General features: G+C 48.2%; 1 protein-coding gene and 1 long non-coding RNA gene across 4 annotated transcripts in view; one reads left to right on the top strand and one right to left on the bottom strand.

Annotated features, from left to right (window-relative positions):
- UNC93A (unc-93 homolog A) overlaps window positions 1-59 on the bottom strand; it is a 45,342-nt gene extending 45,283 nt beyond the window's left edge. Inside the window, exon 1 of the mRNA XM_064445578.1 lies at window positions 10-59. The gene's annotated coding sequence lies outside the window, so the exon portion shown is untranslated. The remainder of the gene's footprint in view (window positions 1-9) is intronic.
- LOC135312417 (uncharacterized) overlaps window positions 1-20,174 on the top strand; it is a 98,406-nt gene that overhangs the window by 47,053 nt on the left and 31,179 nt on the right. Inside the window, exons 4-5 of one of the 3 annotated variants that reach the window (XR_010371920.1) lie at window positions 14,463-15,179; window positions 16,175-16,218. The exons of 1 other annotated variant lie outside the window; for it this stretch is intronic. This is a non-coding gene — a long non-coding RNA (uncharacterized LOC135312417). Of the gene's footprint in view, window positions 1-8,412; window positions 8,804-14,462; window positions 15,180-16,174; window positions 16,219-20,174 lie in introns of those variants that run through there. One more of the 3 variants, XR_010371919.1, reaches the window with a different exon arrangement.

Genomic DNA, 20,174 nt, shown 5'->3' on the forward strand with positions numbered 1-20,174 from the left:
GAGTCTTACCCAATAGGTGTCCCTGTGGGGGGAAGAGAGGTTCAGCCCATCGACTGGTCCCAGCAGTCCGTGATGGTATCTTCCCTAACATCCCTCTCTCTCGGGGTCAGTTTTATACTGTTTTATGTTTAGGTGGAGCTTGAGTGACTCCAGTCATACATACTTTTGTAATTGATTGGTGTAGAAATTCCTCGCTTCCGTTTAAAGGTACAGACTAAGAGAAATTCAGCGCGCACGCTCAGTGTGGGGTGGTTGTACCTTGGAGGCGGGTAACTTTGGGGTGGAGGTGTGTATTTTAGTATTATAATGAGGTTATAATGAGCAAAGTTCACCCACAGGGCATGATGTCCGGGCATGGTTCCATGGTTCCATCCAGCCCCCAGATCTGCAGTGATTTATGGACGAGTTTGGCCATGAAGCCTTCGCTTCACTCCCTCCTCCAGTTATCTCCCTCAGTGTTCCCAGCGCCTAAGCGTGCAAGTGATGTTGCTTAGGGGACAATCAATGAACCGATTTCCAGCATGCCAACCTCATTCCACTCTGGGAGCTAACTTTTATGAAATGTGGATATAACTTTAGCCTCAATAATTTCAACCTCAATAATCAACCCTACTAACTCACTGCACACCTCTGCCTTTTCCTTTCTTCAAAAAATATCAGTGACTGTCATTGGGTGCCAGTGGCAGCGTTGTTTATTTCCCCCAGCATATGGTGGTCTAAAGTAAAACCCATCATCTCTGTTCTAGAGCCAGCACAGTGAAAGCACAAGTGAGTGCCAGCTATCAGCCTTGCAACCACTTCTGCCTGTACTCTTGTTCAAGGTGGCTTTTGGTAATACAGGAGCAGCCAGTGTCTTATCTGCGCTACACTTCCTTCTTGAGAATGCTGCAGATATAAAATTGGGAAGTTTGAAGAAGGTAAATCCAAAGTAGACAAGGGCAATCAGTTTTTCTCCTGGGATTTAAACCAAGAGGACCTACTACTGCCAATTATGGTTGTCATGCAAGAGTAACTTGATATAAATCACTGGGGTTACAGATAGTGCAAACTGTATGAGAGAGGAAAGAGGCCTAAGACTCTCCAGCTCACAAAGTGTTTGCCATAACCACTTGTCCACTGCCTTTGTTGTCTCACTTGCCCCAGTGCTGTGAGCACCAGTGAAGTGCTGGGATATGGAGGAGAGGACTCCGCTAGCCTGAGAAGGGAGAAGTTGAGTTGGAGCAAAGGCTCATGCAATGCAAGACTCAGGGTAGAGATGCTCACATCAGCACGCAGGAATGCCAGACTCCCAGGAATAACTGTGGAGGTGCCTAATGGGGTTGGCTTTCAGGTGTGTAGGTGGCCAAGATAAAAGCTGGCGTCAGTGTACCCTGTTTCGTTCCTGCCCTCAGCCTCCATGGTGATACACGTGGGGCCTGTACCCCTAGTTTCTGCTGCCTTAGTGCCTTGGAGAGCATTGTGCCTTCTCCAAGAGGACGCACCAGGGGGCTCAGCAGCCAGGATAAGCTTTTGTGCCTGCCAAGGGACAGTGTTTGCCGTCGTGTCCCCTCTGGTCTTGGGAAAAGTGCCGCTGTGCTGGCTGATTTTCCTGATTCTGCCGGTACCTTTTGGAGGACTGATTGTATTGAGGTGTCACCTTGCAGTCCCGTCCGTTCGCCCTTTTACACTAACGCTTTACCTGTGTGGCAGTGATGTTCTGCAATTGCTGGCCAGATGTATGACAGGATTCTTTATAAAGCAGTCTCAAGGGATGTCCATTTGGCTGCTTCTGTTAGGCCTGCCATTTCACACACTTGCATACGTCTGTGCTGGCATGTATATACAATCCTGAATGAATTCCTGCCGATAATGTAGACTGAAGGTGTACTTGGATACTAGTGGAGAGCCTCCAAACATGACCTCAGATTTTTGGAACAACTTTTGAAGTGTTAAATTTTGTTTCCATCCTGCTTTGGAATAAACTCAAAGTTTTTAAATGGAGAAGATAAGGTTTTCAGTTCAGGCTGTTGTTCAAGAAATGGCTAGGAGTCCACCTTCGAGCTGTGAGACCTTCTGTTACAAACATCATCAAAATCAGTATATCTTGGTGAAACATCTTGGCTTTGACTTAGTTAGCATTTTTATGGAATGGCTGAAAACAGAAAATTTTCATATTAATTGTGCACATCAATCAAGGTATCTTTAAGATGCCTGTTTACTCTGTGTGTTTGTTATGAGCTTAGAGGTCGCAGAGATGGTCAAATGGTGTAACGCTCCAGATTGAAAGACTTTTTGAACTTCCTGCTCTGCACAGATTCTATTCTTCCCTTTCAAGTGGAAAAAATTAAAGCAGTGATTAACGAACGCACATCTGAAACTGGGAGATCTCCCTACGGACTGCAGAGGTTGCTTTACGCAGGAAGTGCTGTTTCCAGTAATTGAATATGGTGATATAATTTGTAGCTGCTGAGCCACACATTTGCACAAATCAGGCATAATGGTCCTGATTAATTAGATTTTCTGTTTATCACAATATTCAGGCCAAAGACGATAGTTCCCCTGTTATTTGGCTTCCCACATGGCTGCCAGTCAAGTGGGCTGCCCTTCGCGGTGCAGCATTTGTCATGGTTTGCCCAGCACCGTATGTCCCGTTGCTGAATTAGCTGTCCTGTGATTCTGGGACACGGGCAGCATGTGCAGGTGTATGCACACGAGCGTGTGCCCACGCGTGCGTGGCAATCGTCTGGTTCTGTTCTCCGTTTGAAAGAGAGAAAGACAATTTTATTTTTTTTCTAACGGGAATTGGGAAAGCAACTCCTAGATTATAAGAGTGGGGGTTTTGTAGATGATCCCAGGATTGGTTTGTGGTTTGGTGGTTGGTTTTTTAAAATTTTTTCCCCCAGTGTTTAATGACCTTGGGTAATAGAATCCCCATGCAAAATTACACTGCTTGTTCTGGAACGGGTCTGGGTAGATCCAGTGAAGCAGAACACTGTTATGATAGTCTATTATTGTTGCTTTCTATGTTTTAAAGCACTAGGATTGTGTTTAGCGTTGACTGAAACGCAGGAGATAACGGGCAGCCCATTGACTGCTCCTGAGCTCGCTGCTCAGACCGAGGTTGGGATGGGAGAAGATGATCTGTTCAGTTCCTCACATAACACTGCCACAGGCTTTGCTGCCGGGCGCTGTAGCTCCATCCCCACGTTGCAGGTACAGATGTCAAGGCCATCCCTGGATTTGTCAAGTCCTTGGTCATTTGCCTTCTGGAGAAGGGGAAAAATTGAGCTGAAAAGTGAGAGCTCTCGAGTTTTTCCTTTAGTAAAGAAAGTAACATTGCGTGAAGTGCCCTAGAGAACAAGCCTTATGAGGAGCGGCTGAGGGAATTGCGTTTGTTTAGTCTGGAGAAGAGGAGGCTTATGGCTCCCTACAACGACCATAAAGGAGGTTGTATCGAGGTGGGTGTTGGTCTCTTCTCCCAAGGAACAAGCGATAGGACGAGAGGAAATGGCCTCAAGGTGCACCAGGGGAAGTTTAGGTTGGATATTAGGAAAAACTTCTTCACTGAAGGGGTTGTCAGGCCTTGGCACAGGCTGCCCAGGGAGGTGGTGGAGTCTCCATCCCTGGAGGTATTTAAAAGAAGGGCGGACGTGGTGCTTGAGGATATGGTTTAGTGGTGGGCTTGGCAGTGATGGGTTAGCGGTTGGACTTGATGATCTTAAGGGTCTTTTTCCAACCTTAACCATTCTATGATTCTATGATATATGACTTTGTAGTCCTGTAATACAGAGCATTGTTAAAAACCTGAACAGAAAGCCTGATTGTCATGCAAAACTGAAGTAACACGAGGTCTGTGCAGATGCTGAGGGGCAGACGAGCCCTCTTCCCCGGAGCAGGGCTGCCTTCCAGCCTTGCAGGAGACAAGCAATTGTGACGCTGGTGGAGCGGGTGAAGTGGCGAGAGTGAAGCGCCAAGAGCACCCCCTCCTCACCGTGCAGCCTGGTGGCCTGCTCCTTCTCACTGCCGGGCTGCCGCGGAGGTTCCTGGAGGAGGGGAGGACTCTCTGGTCTGCTTTGTGGGATCAAGGGGCAAGCTATAGCACTGAAAAATAATTGGGTGATATCAACCTTTTTTCAAAGCTGGGGGGAAGAGATAAGGGGGAAAAAAAAGGTGGCTGCATGGGAAGGTTTGATGGCATGTGTAGAAAAGGTGGAACTCTGTTCCGTAAAGAAAATAAACTAGGATGTACAATATTCCCTACAACATTTCACTTTGCTATTCAGACAGGGTCCTTTTAAAGTCAGCGGGAGTTTTTCCACTGCTTTCAGGGGATTTTGGATCAGGCCCATCCAATTGTTTGTTGTTGCTGACATATATCTGGCTCTTTACCTGTTGCTGTTAGCGAATGCTGCACGGGAAAAGCATCAGCATCCCCTCGGCTCAGAAGCACCCCATGTGCCGTAGCTGCAGCCCGAGGTGCTGAAGCGAATGGGTGCGCCCAGCAGCCGGTGTTTATTTACCCGTCCTAGTTTCGAGTTTACTTCAGCAAAGGAGTTTGTGCAGAGGACGTGGCTGTGACACGGTCCTCTGGAAGCTGGACCCTGGGAAGTAACGCTCTGTCCTGCTGAGCAAGGGCTGCTTTGGGGCCAGCTCCTGTGCCGGGAGCAGAGGCATGCCCTAACCCTGCCCCCTTAAAGTACAGGTCCCTTTTTGGCTCGTGACAGCTGTGGCATGGAGCTCCGCTCTCTGTCAAGTGGAGGGTTAGGGGTTTTTGCTTGGCTTGGGGTAGGGTTGAAGTTGTGCTAGTCTTTAGCTTAAAGATCACAACTCTTCAGCAAAAAAGCCCCAGCTGCTCTACAGACTCAGAGAAATGCCATCCTTTTCTCTGTCCATCTAAACAGGAGGAGGGGGAGAAGCACAGAGGAGGTGCTCGCAGTGTGGGTTAGCAGCAAGGTCAAGCCTGCTCGTTCCAATCACACTGCCTGTTTGCAGTTTTCCAGGCAGACCTTTACGATTCTGAGTTGTCCTGGGGAAAAAAACCCTGTATTGGAATCCTATTAATTCTTTTAAAAACAAAACAAATCAGTGAGTTTTTATTTCTAATGGCTAGGAAACAAGTGGGAGGCCCAATGTCTATCTAAATGTAGAGTCAGCCAGTGCTTTAACATGTTTCCTTCGAGTCAAATAAGCCACTGAGCGTGCCAGGTGGGTGTTACTGGCCTGCTGCTCCAGACTCTGGTGCTAAGGTACTCTGCTGCAGTAGTCTCCTACAACATGGTTGTTCTGGCTTTGCAGTGTCCGTTGTTCAGAATTTTTCATGCTGATGTTTTTGTGTGTCCTTTCTGAGATGCTGTTACTTGGGATTTTACTAGATGCCGCTGCGTTCAGGCCAGTCCAGCAGCCACCGAAGTGAAAAGACTGCTTCTCTTTTGATGGGTCCACAGTTCTGACAAGACTCAAGAGGCTGTTGTCACAGGTGGGGAAACCTGCTGCAGCTTCTTCGGACTTCTGGGCAATGAGTCTGGAACTGTGTTTGACGAAGTGCTTAGCTGTGTTGCGAGTCAAGCAGAACACCCCTTCCTCTCACTGCACAAAAGGTGAAAGAACAAACAGAAGCCATTAGGATTCATGCCTGTGGGGTGACTGGGACAGGCTAAGGACAGCACCAGGCTGGCAGGGCAAGAAGAAGAGAAGCCTTTGCCTTTGGGGTGGAGAGGCTCGGTTCCCTTAGAAGAGACTCCAGGGGAAGCCACATGTAGAAGGACTGAATCGCTTTAAGGGTACGCGATAGCCTCAAAGAACTCCAAAGACGACTGAGAATTGCATACAGGTACGCTTATTTTGAATAACTGTGAGGGCCACCTCTGATCTCAGGGGGGCCACAAGCGGGCTGAACACAGGTCTCTCCTCCAGGACGGCCTCTACGGCACCAGCTGAAGAAGGATGCCAGAAGTGAAGGAAAATACTGTTACAGCAGGCGCCGCTCACTCTCTCAGCAAGCTCGACATGCGGCGGAAGCGTGTTGAATATCCAGCAAGGGATTCCTACACGGGTGGTCAGCCCTACCCTGGGGAGCGCGACGTAGGAGTGGTGAACGCGCATTAGGCACGGCGCTGCGGTAGTGCAGATGGGGAGCTGAGTTAGGGAGCAATATTTCCATCGTCACTCATACGTCGCAGCGTACGGGGCGTGTAGCCAGTCAGGCTCCTCTTTAGCTACCACGCTGCTTGGCTTCTGAGCCGAAAGGTCGTGGCAGAAAGGGAAAAAATTGCAGATGCCTTTTGGTGTAATATCTATCGCCGTACTATCTGAGCGCACAATTTCCAGCCGTGGCCCTATGAATTCTTGTCTCTCACGAGGTGTGGTTGTGTTTTAAAAGTAACCTTGAGCTGGCTGCTTGAAATATGAGCCCACGGCATTTAGACCAATAATTCTGTACATGTTGTAGTGTTTTCTTCACAATCCTGGGTATCGGTTAGCTGCAAGGCTGCCAAAGGACATTTGACAGTCAGAGGAAATTGAGTGTAGGTGGGCAGCCGAGAGCCCAAGTGCATACTTTATAAACTCCCAGTTGTTATACTTACAGGGGTGAGTCACACAATAATCATCCTATTATCAGATTCACTGACGGGTGTGTTGGGTTTTTTCTTGTAACTCAAATTTCATGTGAAAGTTGCCAATATTTTCCAGAAGTTAAATTTCAGAAAGTGGAAGAAAATGAAGCAAAGCTAGCTAGCTGACCCATTTACATCTGTGTAAATTCTACTTTAGTTTTGCGCCGTTCAGGTTTTTTAAGTGCCAACAAATATTTTAAAATATTTTTGTATCATCTGAGGCTGAGGGAGTCTGGTAGAAAAAAGGGGCTGAGACATCCCTGTTGTCTGATGCCAGCTAGTCATCTTTCAGTATTAGATGGGCCTTTGGTGCCGGAGACAAGTGGTTTTCTAACTGGACACCGTCACCGGCTGGATAAGTAGGCGGTCACTTGCAGGAGGCATGTATAAGGTATTTATATATTGTGCAGATACAAAATATTTTGCTCTGAGGATTTTCCCAGTCTGGCATAAGACAGAAATTGTTGGGTTGTTTTATGCCCAAGTCAAGTTCTTAAAGCAGAGCGCCTTTGCCAAGAGACCTCCTAGGGTAGCGTCCGGGGCGATCAGCGCTGTTCGTGACCAACGCCAAGGCTGTGACGGCTGCCCCCGGTCTCGTGCTGCTCTAGACAACCAGTTGTTCCTGTGGGATTTACTGGCACCACAAGGGATTGGGCTTGGGAAGGGCTCCTCAGAGACTGGGAAGGGGCTGCGTGGGCCCTGAGCATCCCCCTCTGCCCAATACTCGTGCCAGTCCTTTTCCAGTGCCTGCAGTGAATCCCTACAGTGAATAGTCCCAAAGAGGGTCTTCTGCCACGGGATCCTCAGGTTTTCTCTTTCCTCTGGGTTTGCCTCCTGTGGTATTTCAGGCAGGGGAAGGGTGGAGCAATGCCTTAGTCAGGGATGTCTTCCAGCTCTTTTCCGCTCCTGCGATGGAAGAATTTTAAGTTGGCCTCTGAGGCCACCGAGGCCTTGGGCGGCCCGCGGCAGGCCGAGCGCCCGGGAGCCACGGGCCAGCACCGGCTGACACGGCTCCTCCAGCTGGCGGGAAACGGCGCGTAGTCAGAGAGGCAGAAACAGCAGGAGAAAAGAAGTATCAGCAGTGCCAGTCCTCTCTTTTCACTTGATTACTTCTTGGATTAACCTCTTTTAAAATCCATTAATATCCTGACAGCGTAAATGAGGAGAAGCCTGTTTCATTTAGATGGTGTTAGAAATTTATTCTTTACTTTGAAGCAATTCTTCCTGCTCTCTGCTTTGTCCTTCAAAGACATCCTGGAAAAGGCAAACCTCTTTACTTACACTGCACAGTCTCTGTTAGTCCTGCTGCTTCTTTTTTTTTTCTAAACTACGCCCCAAGGGAGCAGGAAGGCAATAGAAATGCTGCCTAGCCCTGAGACAAGCCAGAAAATAAGCGCCCTTCTCAGCCATGCACCATTCTCCGTTCGCAGAAGTCCTGGCCCAGAGGTGGGTTGGTAGTTTCGTTGTTGGAACTGAGTGTCTTGCAGGGAACACTAATGCTGAGGAGTGGGGAGCTGATGGCTTTTTTTTGCTGCAGGTAAAAATCATTTCTGGTAAGTGTGATGAGGTTATCGTCAAGGAGGAGACAATCACTGTCGTATTGTGCACAAAAGCAATCCAGCAGGCCTTGACTGCACATTGGGGTCCCTTGAGAGTTACCGAGATTGGCTTGGCAACCCCAAATCCATGTCTGGGTACTTCCTAAGCCTGTCTCCCCTTCATTTCGTCCCAGTGCTCAGGGGCCATATCAGCAGGCAGAAACTATTTTCAGAAGAAAATACCCTTCATTTTTTTGTGACTCAACCTCTCTTCTTCCTAGGGAAGCTGAGGAGGGAGCCAGGTGCTGCGCTGTACAGGTGTCTTCTGGATGCTGGCTTAGGCGTCGGGGGCCTCCCAGCCCTGTGCAGTCACAGAGCGTTTCCGGACATTGTTCGCAGGAACAGCTATTTCTTTCTTTTTTTTTTTTTTCACCGAAACCACCTTTTCCCACTGCTACTGCAAACCATGTTATTCTTGCGGAGGCTGCATTTCAGTGGTGCAGTGACCCATGTATAAACTAGCCTTTTTACCAAAATGCTTAAACTACTGTCCTACAATTTGAAATGAGAAGTGCTGCAAAAATGCTAGATGTTATCAGTTGCTGTTTTTATTTCCTTCCTTTGGAACAGGAATGAATGAAACAATTGTGATAAATAAGACTATATTACTCATGCCTTGTGTTGCTAACTAAACTGAATCTCAGATGAGCATTTTTTTCCCCTGCAGGACAGATATTACTAACTTTCTGGCCAATTTGCAGCTTGAGTATTGCATCTTGTTTGTTACCTTTCCCCGTGTATTCAATGTGATGTGCTGTTCTCCTTTGCATACCCCTCCACCCCCAGCACAATGACTTGTCTTATGTGCTGCATCCAGGCAGTTTTTTAAGTCATTAGCTTTTGAGTTTGCCTGCCCCACAGTGCCTAGCAAGGCTGAATCAGCTAGGACTCTGCCCATACTACTGAAGATAATATAAACTTTTTCAACGTTAATGAGAGTTCAATCTTCTTTTGGTATGTTGCTCCACATCCTGAATTCCCGATGATGTTTAGCAGGACAAAGTGGCACAAAGCCACTCCAGTGCAGCCCAAAAGCATGCACCTAGCTCCCTCTGACATGCTCTGGTGTCTTGTCCTTAGGCTTGTAATGCATTTCAGGGATTTGGTATGAAAGGTACTATAGATCCCAGAATCCCAGAATCCCAGGTGGGAAGGGACCTCGGGGACCATCTAGTCCAACCTTTCTGGGAAGAGCCCAGCCTAGACAAGACGGCCCAGCGCCCTGTCCAGCCAACTCTTGAAGGTGCCCAACGTGGCCGAGCCAACCCCTTCCCTGGGGAGATTATTCCAGTGGTGACTGTCCTCACTGTGAAAAATGTCCCCCTCGTGCCCAATCGGAATCTCCCCAAGAGCAACTTGTGTCCATCCCCCTTTGGGACACAGTGTAAAACCCCATGGGACTCTGTGTAAAAAGGGAGTCTCCATCTCCTTTGTAGCTGCCCCTTAAGTACTGGTACACCGTGATGAGCTCCCCTCTGAGCCTCCTTTTCTCAAGGCTGAACAAACCCAGCTCTCCCAGCCTATCCTCGTATGGCAGCTTCCCAGCCCTTGGATCATCCTGGTAGCGATGCACAACTCAGTGCTATAAAAGTAGGAAGATAAATATAGTTGTGGCATTTAGCCAGCTCAGTGGCTTCTGTTGTCCAGTACCATGTATCCAAGAGTGACCAAAACAAAGCACTGCAAAGAAAGGTGCAAAAAAACCCCTCCACCCCACTTCAGTAGCTGTGGGATAAGTGCTGCTAGTGCCTCTTCCAAAGCACCGTGTTTCAGTGGTGCTCACTAGTGCACTGAAGCTTACAGATGTACATATCTTCTAAAACTCTCACATCACGTTTGAGAATTAATATGTCTGGTGCTGGATGTTCTTCTTTTCTGCGTCAGTAACTGATCCTTTTATCTCTGAGGTGTTTGCAGGGCCACTAAGTTGTGCCTCTGAAACGTGTCCCTCTAAAAAACCACTCGCTGCTGGCCAACGCACAAAGGTATTCCTCTGATCTCGGGGGTCACCGCTGGCACAGCCCAGCAAGCAAAGTGGGGGTTCTTGAATGGGGAGCAGAGAATTTTTTAGGGAACCATATTTCGATTTCAGTCTTCTAAGAGGCGACTCGTAAAACCAGTGAATTTTAAGAATTTCGAAAGACCTCTTGTCTGTATCCTTTTAAATAAATGCAGTTTACTCTGCTTTTCCCCCTCATGTAATAATCATGGGCTACTTCTGCTGTGCTTGCTAAGCATGTTCACTCTTCACCAGATGCAGGTTACTTGTTAGTGCAGCTTGCACTAGAGATTATTCAGTGCAGCTGAATCCCATTCTTTGCTGATTTTGTGACACACTGCTCATTAGGCAAGGTGAATAATGTTGTCCCTGCATAGAAGAACGGCGTGCCAGTGCTGTCTCGTTTTCAGTCTGTATGTCGTTACAGACATCCAGTTTCTGTGGTGGCCGAGTTTCCCCTTGGTGCTTGTTAGCTTTCCTCTTAGTGTTATCTCCTCACCTTTCAAGGATGCAGTAGTCACCTCTGCAGGGCAAAGCATCTCAGGAGGTAGATTGTTTTGCTGAGGGAAAAGCACACACATAGTTTAGCATTTAATGAGCAGACTCTGAAGAGGTGCATTTAAATCAGCACTTAGGGCTGAAGGTGTATGGAGAAAGAAAGATAAAATATTGTCATCAGTGGCAATAGAAATAAGGACAGGAGGATGCTATGCCATAAACATCGAGCTAAAATGATTCGATTTTCTTGTAGGTCAGATCCAGTTCATGGCATGCTAGAAGACCTTTTGTAGAGCTAGTGTTGAATGCAGGTGGGATCCAGAGCTGGGAAAAGGTGTGGCTGTTCCCTCCTCGTGTAACAGACGTGTGAGGCTGTGTCAGGTGGGAGTTATTTCTCACAGCATAGCGGGGTGAGGGAGGCACTGCAGCTACAGCCTCCTTACACTCGCACACCGAGCAGCTGACCTCTACGATTTGGAATTGTTATTCCTCCTTCTCACGGTGATATCCTAGTCTCCCTGCCATGCCATTGCCCTGCTAATAAATGTCCGTGGTTCCTTCCCATGACATCCCCTACCTGCACCCTGCTCTTGTACCCCTTGAGAATCCCATTTCTGCAAGCTGTGCTGCCCATCCTCAAGCTGCACGTTCCTTCAGGCATGAGGAGGCTCTTTCCTACATTAAAATTTCCCCATATTTTTCTGCATTGAGGCAGTCGTAGCCACCTCTTCTGTGAGGAGGCAGTCCAGGCAGTAGTGATGCCTTTTAGCTTCTTTTCTGTGGAAAGGCCAAAGCCACTAATGCTGCTCTTTGCCTTTCTAAAGGGCCCCTGACCATCAGGAGCTGAGAGCTCGTGCATTTCTGGAAAGCAGGTTCCACTAAGAGGTCTCAGGTGGGTCAGGTGGGTCCTCAGGTGCCCCTTGCTACACAAACTGGCTTCACTCCTTCCCTTCACTCCTCATTTGCTCCCTCACCTTTTTGCAGAGTCCTCTTCTCTCTCCGTATGTCTTTTCTTGGTCATGCCCACTAGATGTCTGCATATCATTCTCCTTCCACTGAGCATTCTTTTCTCCCTATAGCTTGTATACATTTTGACTCCTTTGGCCTGGGTGACTTATTTCTTATCTCAGTGCTTTGCCAAAAATTATTTCTCTTTGTCATGGTTTAACCCCAGCCGGCCACCAAGCCCCACGCAGCCGCTCGCTCCCCCGCAGTGGGGTGGGGGAGAGGGTCAGAAGAGTAGAAGGGAGAAAACTCATGGGGTGAGATTAAGACAGTTCAATAGGTAAAACAAAAGCGGTGCTCACAAGCGAAGCAAACCAAGGAATTCATTCCTTCCTTCCCACGGGCAGGCGGGGCTCAGCCACCCCCAGGAGAGCAGGGCTCCATCACGGGTCTTGGTGACTTGGGAAGGGAAACACCATCACCCCCAGTGTCCCCCTTCCTCCTCCTTCCCCCAGCTCTATGTGCTGAGCACGACGCCATGTGGTGTGGGACATCCCTGGGGTCAGCTGGGGTCACTGTCCCGGCCGTGTCCCCCCCCAGCCCCTTGTGCACCTGGCAGAGCACGGGGAGCTGAAAAAGTCCTAGATTGGTGTAAGCACTACTTAGCAACAACTAAAACATCCCTGGGTTATCAACACTGCTTCCAGCACAAATCCAAAGCACAGCCCCGCACCAGCTACTGCGAAGAAAATTAACTCTATCCTGGCCAAAACCAGGACAATCTTTTTCCTCTAGATGTTCCCCTCTTGGTTGTGACTGACAGTATACTGACTCTGGTTTCTTCAGCAGGCTTTATTTCCTCTCCTTCTCCCACAGCAGGGACAGTTTTTGCAGTTCTTCAAAGTGAAAGTTTTAAATACCTGTAGATGTTCCAGGGATCAGACACTGTCACCCTCAGCTCTTATTCATAGGATTCCCCTGAGGAGGAATCACTCTTGGACATAGAAATTTTAACTTAAACCTGGGCCCAAATCAAGTCTGGTACCTGCACAGCTGTGCAGGTTAATTTCCGAGCTGATCAGGGTATTGGGCCTAGGTCTATCCATGTCGTGAGCTGAACCAGATCCACTGATTCAAAAACCTGTAACTACTGGGATGCATCAAAATCAGGATCCCATTCCAAATTTTAGAGGCTAGCTGTGTTCCTTCTTGGACAGCCAGAAGCAAGGAAAATTGCAGGTGATCCAGATTTGCCCCGCACTCTCGTTCTTTTCCACTCTTTCTGCAGCAAGGAGAAACCGATTCACCTTCTGGACTCAGGAACAAGGATCAAGTAAAGCAGTAAATTATCAGGAAGGAAGAGAGATTTGGCTGTTTGACAATATCCTCCGGTTGTTGCCATCTTTCAGGTGGTTTTTTATAGCCCCCTGTAACACAGACAGGCTAGAGCATCCTTGCGCTAGCAATGGCTGCCCCTGCAGAGGCAGCACCCATGCAAGGGCAGAGTCCTTTTGTATAGAAGGGCCCAGGGAATAGATGGACAAGCATTTTGACCAATGTGCAGTGATGCCACTTAGATACCAGTGAGCACGCTGAAGAACATCCTCATCGTGGCTCTGCACATGTGTGCTGCGTTGCTTGGCGAGGAGGAGTTAGGGCGAGTTGTCATTGCCAACAGCGATGCTCCATCCGTGTTGCAAAACAACTGCAGGGGAGAGGAAATTTGTCCAAAATGCCTTTTCTACTGGGTGGGGAGAAAGGGAAGGGGCAAAGGAGAAGCTCCTGTACAATGAAAGACATATTTTACCAAGCCGATTGCAGAACAGAAAGAAGACAGACGTTAAAATGCCTACCATAATGTAGATTTGGTAGAAGAATGAGAAAAGTTCAAAGTCATTTTTCAAGGTTAATTGAACAGAAGCGGGTTTTTTAAAAATTTTTTTTCTGTACAAAAACTTTTCTATCTTGTATCTGAATCTTCACTGTACAAAGCCAGTATATCTCCCGCCTTTAAGGAGAAGGTCTATTGGGCTCCACACTTGGGGTGGGATTTCTTTGTGTTCACTCCATTCTTCTCACTCGACTTTTATCTGTGTGTCTGGGGGCACTGAAGCAGATGTGCTGCGAGGAGGGAACACGCTCCCGTCTCTCCTTTGTTTCTTCTTGACCAGACTGGATCCCAGAGCTGCGTATAGTGGCAGCAGATTTTGATTTCCCGCTTGATGGGGTGGGTTTATACTAGCATAACAGCCAAGCTGTGTCTCCCTGGCCTCCCACTGTAACTCCCACTGGGATAAAGAAAAGAGGCTACCTCAGCAATTAAAATTGGAAGACGTCTCAAAAATAAGGAACATCTCCATGGCTCCCAGCCCCAGCGACTCCATATGGACGTGGCCAGCTGGGCATCTGTGGAGTTTTGGCTCCAATTCAAGAGCCACAACTGCTGTTCACATCTATGTTTCTGGGTCTCCATTTCTGCCCCACCCACCCCCCTCCCCCCATGCCCGCAAGCCATCCCAGTATCCACGTCCATGAAGTTTTAACTCTGGCTTGCTGCAGATGATAGACGGCCATGAGCTCCAGTGGGTCGCTGTAACCCCCTGGTAAAACATCCACTGGTATCGGTAAGAAAGCCCCTAGGGAATATATCTTATGGAAAGATAACGATTAAAAGATATGGTTGGGGTAATTGCACTTGATTGGAGGGAGAAATACTTTTTCTAGCAGAAAAATGAGCACTTAAAAATGTTCGGCCAGCCGAGGACAATTATCTGGCTGGTGATGCGCAAGTATAGAGGGCAGTTAATCCATTTTAAATCTCTCTTGCAGCTGAGAGAGGGGCAGGAAAACCCCCACCAGGCCGGCTCTCACGCTGGGTGCAGTCGCGGGGACGTCGGTGACGGCTGGGACCAGGTTTGTTGGGTACAACCCCTCTTTTCTTTGCCGTGACTTCTCACCAAGTGTATTCAGTCGGTAAGAAGGTGTTTCCTCCCTCCTTCCAAACCTGCAGAGGTAGCCTCAGTGTGAAGAGGGGGGTTATTCGCTCCCTCCCAAATTGTTGCCTGTGATACACAGTCTGCTTCCAAGGTTTAGGTGACAGAGCTCTGTGGTTTCGGGAGCCCACCCCAATCACCCACCGCCTACCACCAAAAATGGTGGTTTTCTAAATTTACTGAGAAGCCTTCAGAACCAGTCCGTCCTGGAATTTGTCTGCAGCAGGAACCGAAGCACCTGCCTGGATTTCCTTTAACTTGCATGAGCAAAACACTGGAAACTCACTTATGTGCTACAGCAGAGGGAAGGGAAGCTTGAGCACGGGCATGCCTCCCCGCCACCCCCCTTTCCCTGTGACTGTGGGTCTGAATTCAGATGCTCATTTGCACCAGCACAACGAGAGAGAGGAGCCTCCCGGTTTTGTCTGGTTTAAGGAGAATCACAAACCACCGAAGGGCTGCTGTAGGGGCTCAGATCAAGCATTACCTCATCGCCACGTAGCGTTATTGGCTGGAGATAACTGGAGGTGGGGTGCTGGTGCCTACTCACTCGGTGAGCGCTGGGTTTTCTCATTATCTCTTTCTCTTTCTTTCAAAACAACTGACCCTTTTAATGGATGTCACCTACAGGGACAGCCCGCCTTTGTGGAAGCTTCTTATAGAACCTGGGAGGAACAGCACAAACGTGATCCTACAGAGACTGAATGGGATCAATAGAAAGAATTTTAAAATAAATCAATAACTCCTTCAATGCAGTTAGCAATTGCATACTCAATATGGGAGTTTTAACCATCCTTTTAAAATTGTTATTAAATCCCACAGAACGGCTCTAAAAATTATGTAGTCGTTAGAATCCATAGGGCTTCTTGATTTTTTTTTTTTTTTTTATTAAGTCTCTGTATGCTTCCTAAGGCTAAATCATGCCATTTTTATTCAGGACCACCCTCTGTCATTGGCTTTCAGAAAAGTCATCATTGATTGCAGCCAGCATGAAAAGCCTGGTGATGACATTAACTTACCTCTTGTGAGGACCTGGCTCCTCAGCCATTGAGAACATATTGCCCTATTGGGAGACACCAGGAAATTAGAATTTTAGCCCTAAGGTAAATCCCAGGGCTTTTTACGGGGGAGAAAGTTACGACTCCTCTTGCAGACGAGGAAAGCAACAGCAGTTTAAGTCACCTGCTAATGTGCTAGCGGTGCCAAAGCGGCAGAATCAGGACTAGAGGCGTTGTGTGAATCCAGGCAATGCTCTTGCCGCGGGCCTTGGTGTTCACTTAGATTTCACTTCTGTGAACTTCCTTTTGGCATAAAAGCAATTCCGTGTAAATTAAGAAAGGATCTCAAGGTTTATCTCTTGATGAATAACGTGGCCAGGTGCAGGCCCAGCTCCAAGACCCTCTTCAGCATCTGTGCTGTGCAAAGCTGTATGACATGTGTGCTGCGAATGGCCTTTAATCCTTTATTTCCTTTATGGTGGTTATTAATAGGGGACCGAATTCTCTCTCTCTTTGTCTCTCTGATGTCGTTCCCTTTGTTTCCTTTTAGGAGCAGCACAAGGGGATAGAGAGCAGACAAACTGCATTATCCTGGTAATTAACTATCTCAGCAATATAGTGGCACCATGGCAGTGGCAATGCTGTGTAACAATTTGCATGCATTAGTTTTCATGTCCCAGGAAAGCAATTTCTGTAGCATTTAAGAGGAAAATAAGGAGAGAAATGAAAAGAGGAAGGAAGGCTTGAGCTGGGGTAAATATATGATTTTAATTCAGAATGGATTCAAAGAAAGAGAATGAGTGAAGCTCTGAAAGTGCTTGGAGCCTTGTTAACATGGATGCAATTATTCCTGAAGCAGTTAGTTGGCTGCGCTGATCCAGTTTGGAGAGATATTCAGCACCTTTAGGACCCACTGATTTTAACCAGTGCTGTGGGTGCGGACTCTCGGGTGTGTGCGCGCCATGGCCCTGCACGCACAACACCCGTGGCGCCGCGCGGGCACTGTCCCCTCCCGGCATTGCTTCCAGGCTTGTGTGTCCTGCAAGAAAAAGAGCTCTGAGCAAACGACAAGACCCCCAGAATCTGTCACCACATCAGATGATCATGTACTAGCAGCGTTTCCATTGGAGAGACAGAAGCTTTGGCAGTGAAAATTTATCCGTCACTTAACAAAGTCCTTTGCGCCCTGGGCTCCTTTACGCATCAGGGCTGTTAGAAGAGATGGCAACAGCCTCCTGGATATTAAGAGGAGATAAGGGCTCTTGGATGTGGGCTGCAATGAAGCAGTCCATTGCAGGGGCTGGCTGGAGGTAGGGAAAGAGCCTCGAGCTGTGGCTGGCATGCTGCTGCGGCTCCCCTGCGCTCCAGACACGGGGCGAGATTCAGCAGAGGAAAAAGTAAAGCTCCTACGCAGGCAAAACCAAAAGACATGTTTTCCTTTGGTACAAACCACCACGTGGTGGTAGTGATGCCACGGGGGGTGCCACACTGTGGTTGGCCCAGCACGGCTCTGAGCCCGGTTTGGCTGAAGCGATTAGCTCTGAAAGTGGGGTCCGTGCTCTGGCAGGCAGTAGGGGAGGGGGTTGTACAAGCTGCTTTCGCATCAGTGGGAACCCGCAAGCTCTGTGTTACCTTCACAGATATTTCTCCACGTTCATATCCACGTGACTTGGCAGCTTGTGGCCCTTAAATTCTCTCCCTGTTCTTTTTGATGATTTACTCTGCGACTTTGGGAAAATTACTTAATATCTGTGTGCCTGAATTTGCCCATCCGTAACTTGGGTGTATTAATTAAACAGCTTCCTCAGAGGGACGTTGTGAGGTTTAATGAATTCGTGCTTGCAAAGTAATTTAAGATTTCAGATGAAAACCGGTAGAGAAGTGCAAAATGCATTATTAAAATAGATAGAAAATAATAATAATCAAAAGGCCCTGAAGATGCTGATGACTGTAAAAGGGGAATATTTATACTTGAAGTTACTAATAAAAACATCAATCACTGCATTACAAAGTAAGGGTTTTTAGCTACATAGCATTAGTTAATATTATGCTCTTTATTATTTCACATAGTATTTCCATTGTCTTTGCACAGAAACGAAAATCTATTAAATTGATTTACTCTGGATTTATATCAAAAGGCGACCAGCATCGTATCCAAAATATGTCAGAAGAGTGTAAAGCCCCTGGCACGCTCGGACGTATGGCTGTCTTTACTCACAGCAGAACTCTATGGGATGACTTGCCTGAGTGAGTGCGGAAGCTTTTGTGGAATCGGGTCCTTGGTGTGCAGGAGCAAGCGAAACAAAAATCGCCCTCACGCCACAAACCTGCAGCCCGTACGGCGTACCAAATCCTTGGAAAGGAAACAGACCCTGTGTGGCACATACCTAAGCCTTTCCAGCTATTGTAGATTTCATTGTGTAACGCAGAAAACAGGGGTCAGTGTGACCTTATGCACCTCCATAAAATGAAGGTTATCTTTGTCCGTGATGTCGTGGTTTAACCCCAGCCGGCCACCAAGCCCCACGCAGCCGCTCGCTCCCCCGCAGTGGGGTGGGGGAGAGGGTCAGAAGAGTAAAAGGGAGAAAACTCATGGGTTGAGATTAAGACAGTTCAGTAGGTAAAGCAAAAGCTGTGCTCACAAGCGAAGCAAACCAAGGAATTCATTCCCTCCTTCCCATGGGCAGGTGGGGCTCAGCCACCCCCAGGAGAGCAGGGCTCCATCACGGGTCATGGTGACTTGGGAAGGGAAACACCATCACCCCCAGTGTCCCCCTTCCTCCTCCTTCCCCCAGCTCTATGTGCTGAGCACGACGCCATGTGGTGTGGGACATCCCTGGGGTCAGCTGGGGTCACTGTCCCGGCCGTGTGCCCCCCAGCCCCTTGTGCCCCCCCAGCCCCTCGCTGGTGGGGTGGGCTGAGGGGCAGGAAAGCCCTTGGCTCTGTGCAAGCCCTGCTCAGCAGGAACGAAAACATCCCTGGGTTATCAACACTGCTTCCAGCACAAATCCAAACCATAGCCCTGTACTGGCTGTGATGAAGAAAATTAACGCTTTCCCAGCTAAAACCAGCACACATGCCCAGCCGAAAGCCGCGGGGAGGAAGGCAATGACTCAAATGAGTTATTTAAGGGAAAGCTTTTGGAGAATCAGCAGAGCAAAACCAGAGAAAAGCAGACAGGAAGAGAATGTATATTCTGTTCATCAAGACACATCCAAAATCCAAAAATCCAAAATATTTTGCATCTTGATCCAAAATGGAAAAACTTTTGGATCCCAAAACCAAGCCTAAGACTGATGGAAGCTTTATGTCAGTTGGTTCGACTGCATTCCTGTAAACCCTATAAACGACAGTCCTCGCTGTGCAGCCTGCAAGGCCTGGGTCCCGCCGCATGGTAAGGGAGGCAGCTGGTCCCTTGGCGGGGAGGGTACCTGCCAGTAGGTCAGTGCGAGCTCTCGGCCTCGGGAGGGGGTGTAGGAGCTGTCCCGCCTTACAGATGGGGACAAGTCCTCAGACAATTTAAATGGTTGCTGGTTTCCATGCTTCATGTACAGCTCATATCAAATGAAGGGCTGTGTAATCTTCTAAATAAAGAGGGTTTTCCTGTAAGAGGGCAGCTTATGCATGTCCTGTCTTCAGAGGTCAATGCTGAACTGGGGGAGAAGAGAGAAGAGAGGATTTTGACTATTCAGAAATGTAAGGGCTTAAGCTCGACTTTAAAATTCAGTTTCCTCCGCATATCCATGAAATGTGGCTCTCACATGGGTAAAAATATAAACATACTCGAGGAGCAGGTTTTGTTTTCATAGAGTTTTGTTCTCATTGATCCCTCCTGAGGTGAAATGGGCATTTGTCTTGGCACGGGGGCGTCTCAGAAGTTGCCTGTTCTGGGCATGGCAGGCTTGAAGGGCTGCTGGGTGACCGTCAGGATTCCGGCTGACACCAGCCGCCGAGTTTTGAGAGCCCTCTGGCCTCAGCTTCTCATTTTGCAGCCCAAGCAGTGCTGCTGTTGGGACAGCAAACGTACAGAGCCTGGTTCCTGAACGCCGGTTCCTGCTTCGTCATCAGGCCGTGGGCTCCCAGCAAAGCACACTGCGCAGAGTGCCGGGTTTCGGGAGGACCGTATGTGCTATATAGCTCTTAGCGTCCTTGGACATTGTGACTCGATGAAGTGTATGTGTTAGGGGCTTAAGAGGGAATGAGGAAGAAAAGGATAATCTGTCTCTGTTGAAAAGACAAAAGGGGAAGTGTGGGAAGTATTCCAGCCCTCTGCCACAAAAATGCCCTAATATATTAGTCTTCTGAGTGACTGCAACATGTTCTGACAGTTCTGATGCCAAATCTGTGACTGAAGTACCGCGGAAAGCCAGGTGTCAAGAGTCTTTCGAGTGACACCCCAGATATACTCTTTAAAAAAGCCTGGTTTGTGTTAGATAGCTCGGCGTTCAAATGTTTACAAACCCAAACCCTGAGCCCACCCGCACCCTGGGGAGCCGCCGTGGGTCTGATGGCGGCCGCGTTTCTAGAGTGGTATAGAAAGCCTCGGCCTT

The sequence above is a fragment of the Phalacrocorax carbo genome, chromosome 3 (assembly GCF_963921805.1).
Source record: "Phalacrocorax carbo chromosome 3, bPhaCar2.1, whole genome shotgun sequence".
NCBI lineage: Eukaryota > Metazoa > Chordata > Aves > Suliformes > Phalacrocoracidae > Phalacrocorax > Phalacrocorax carbo.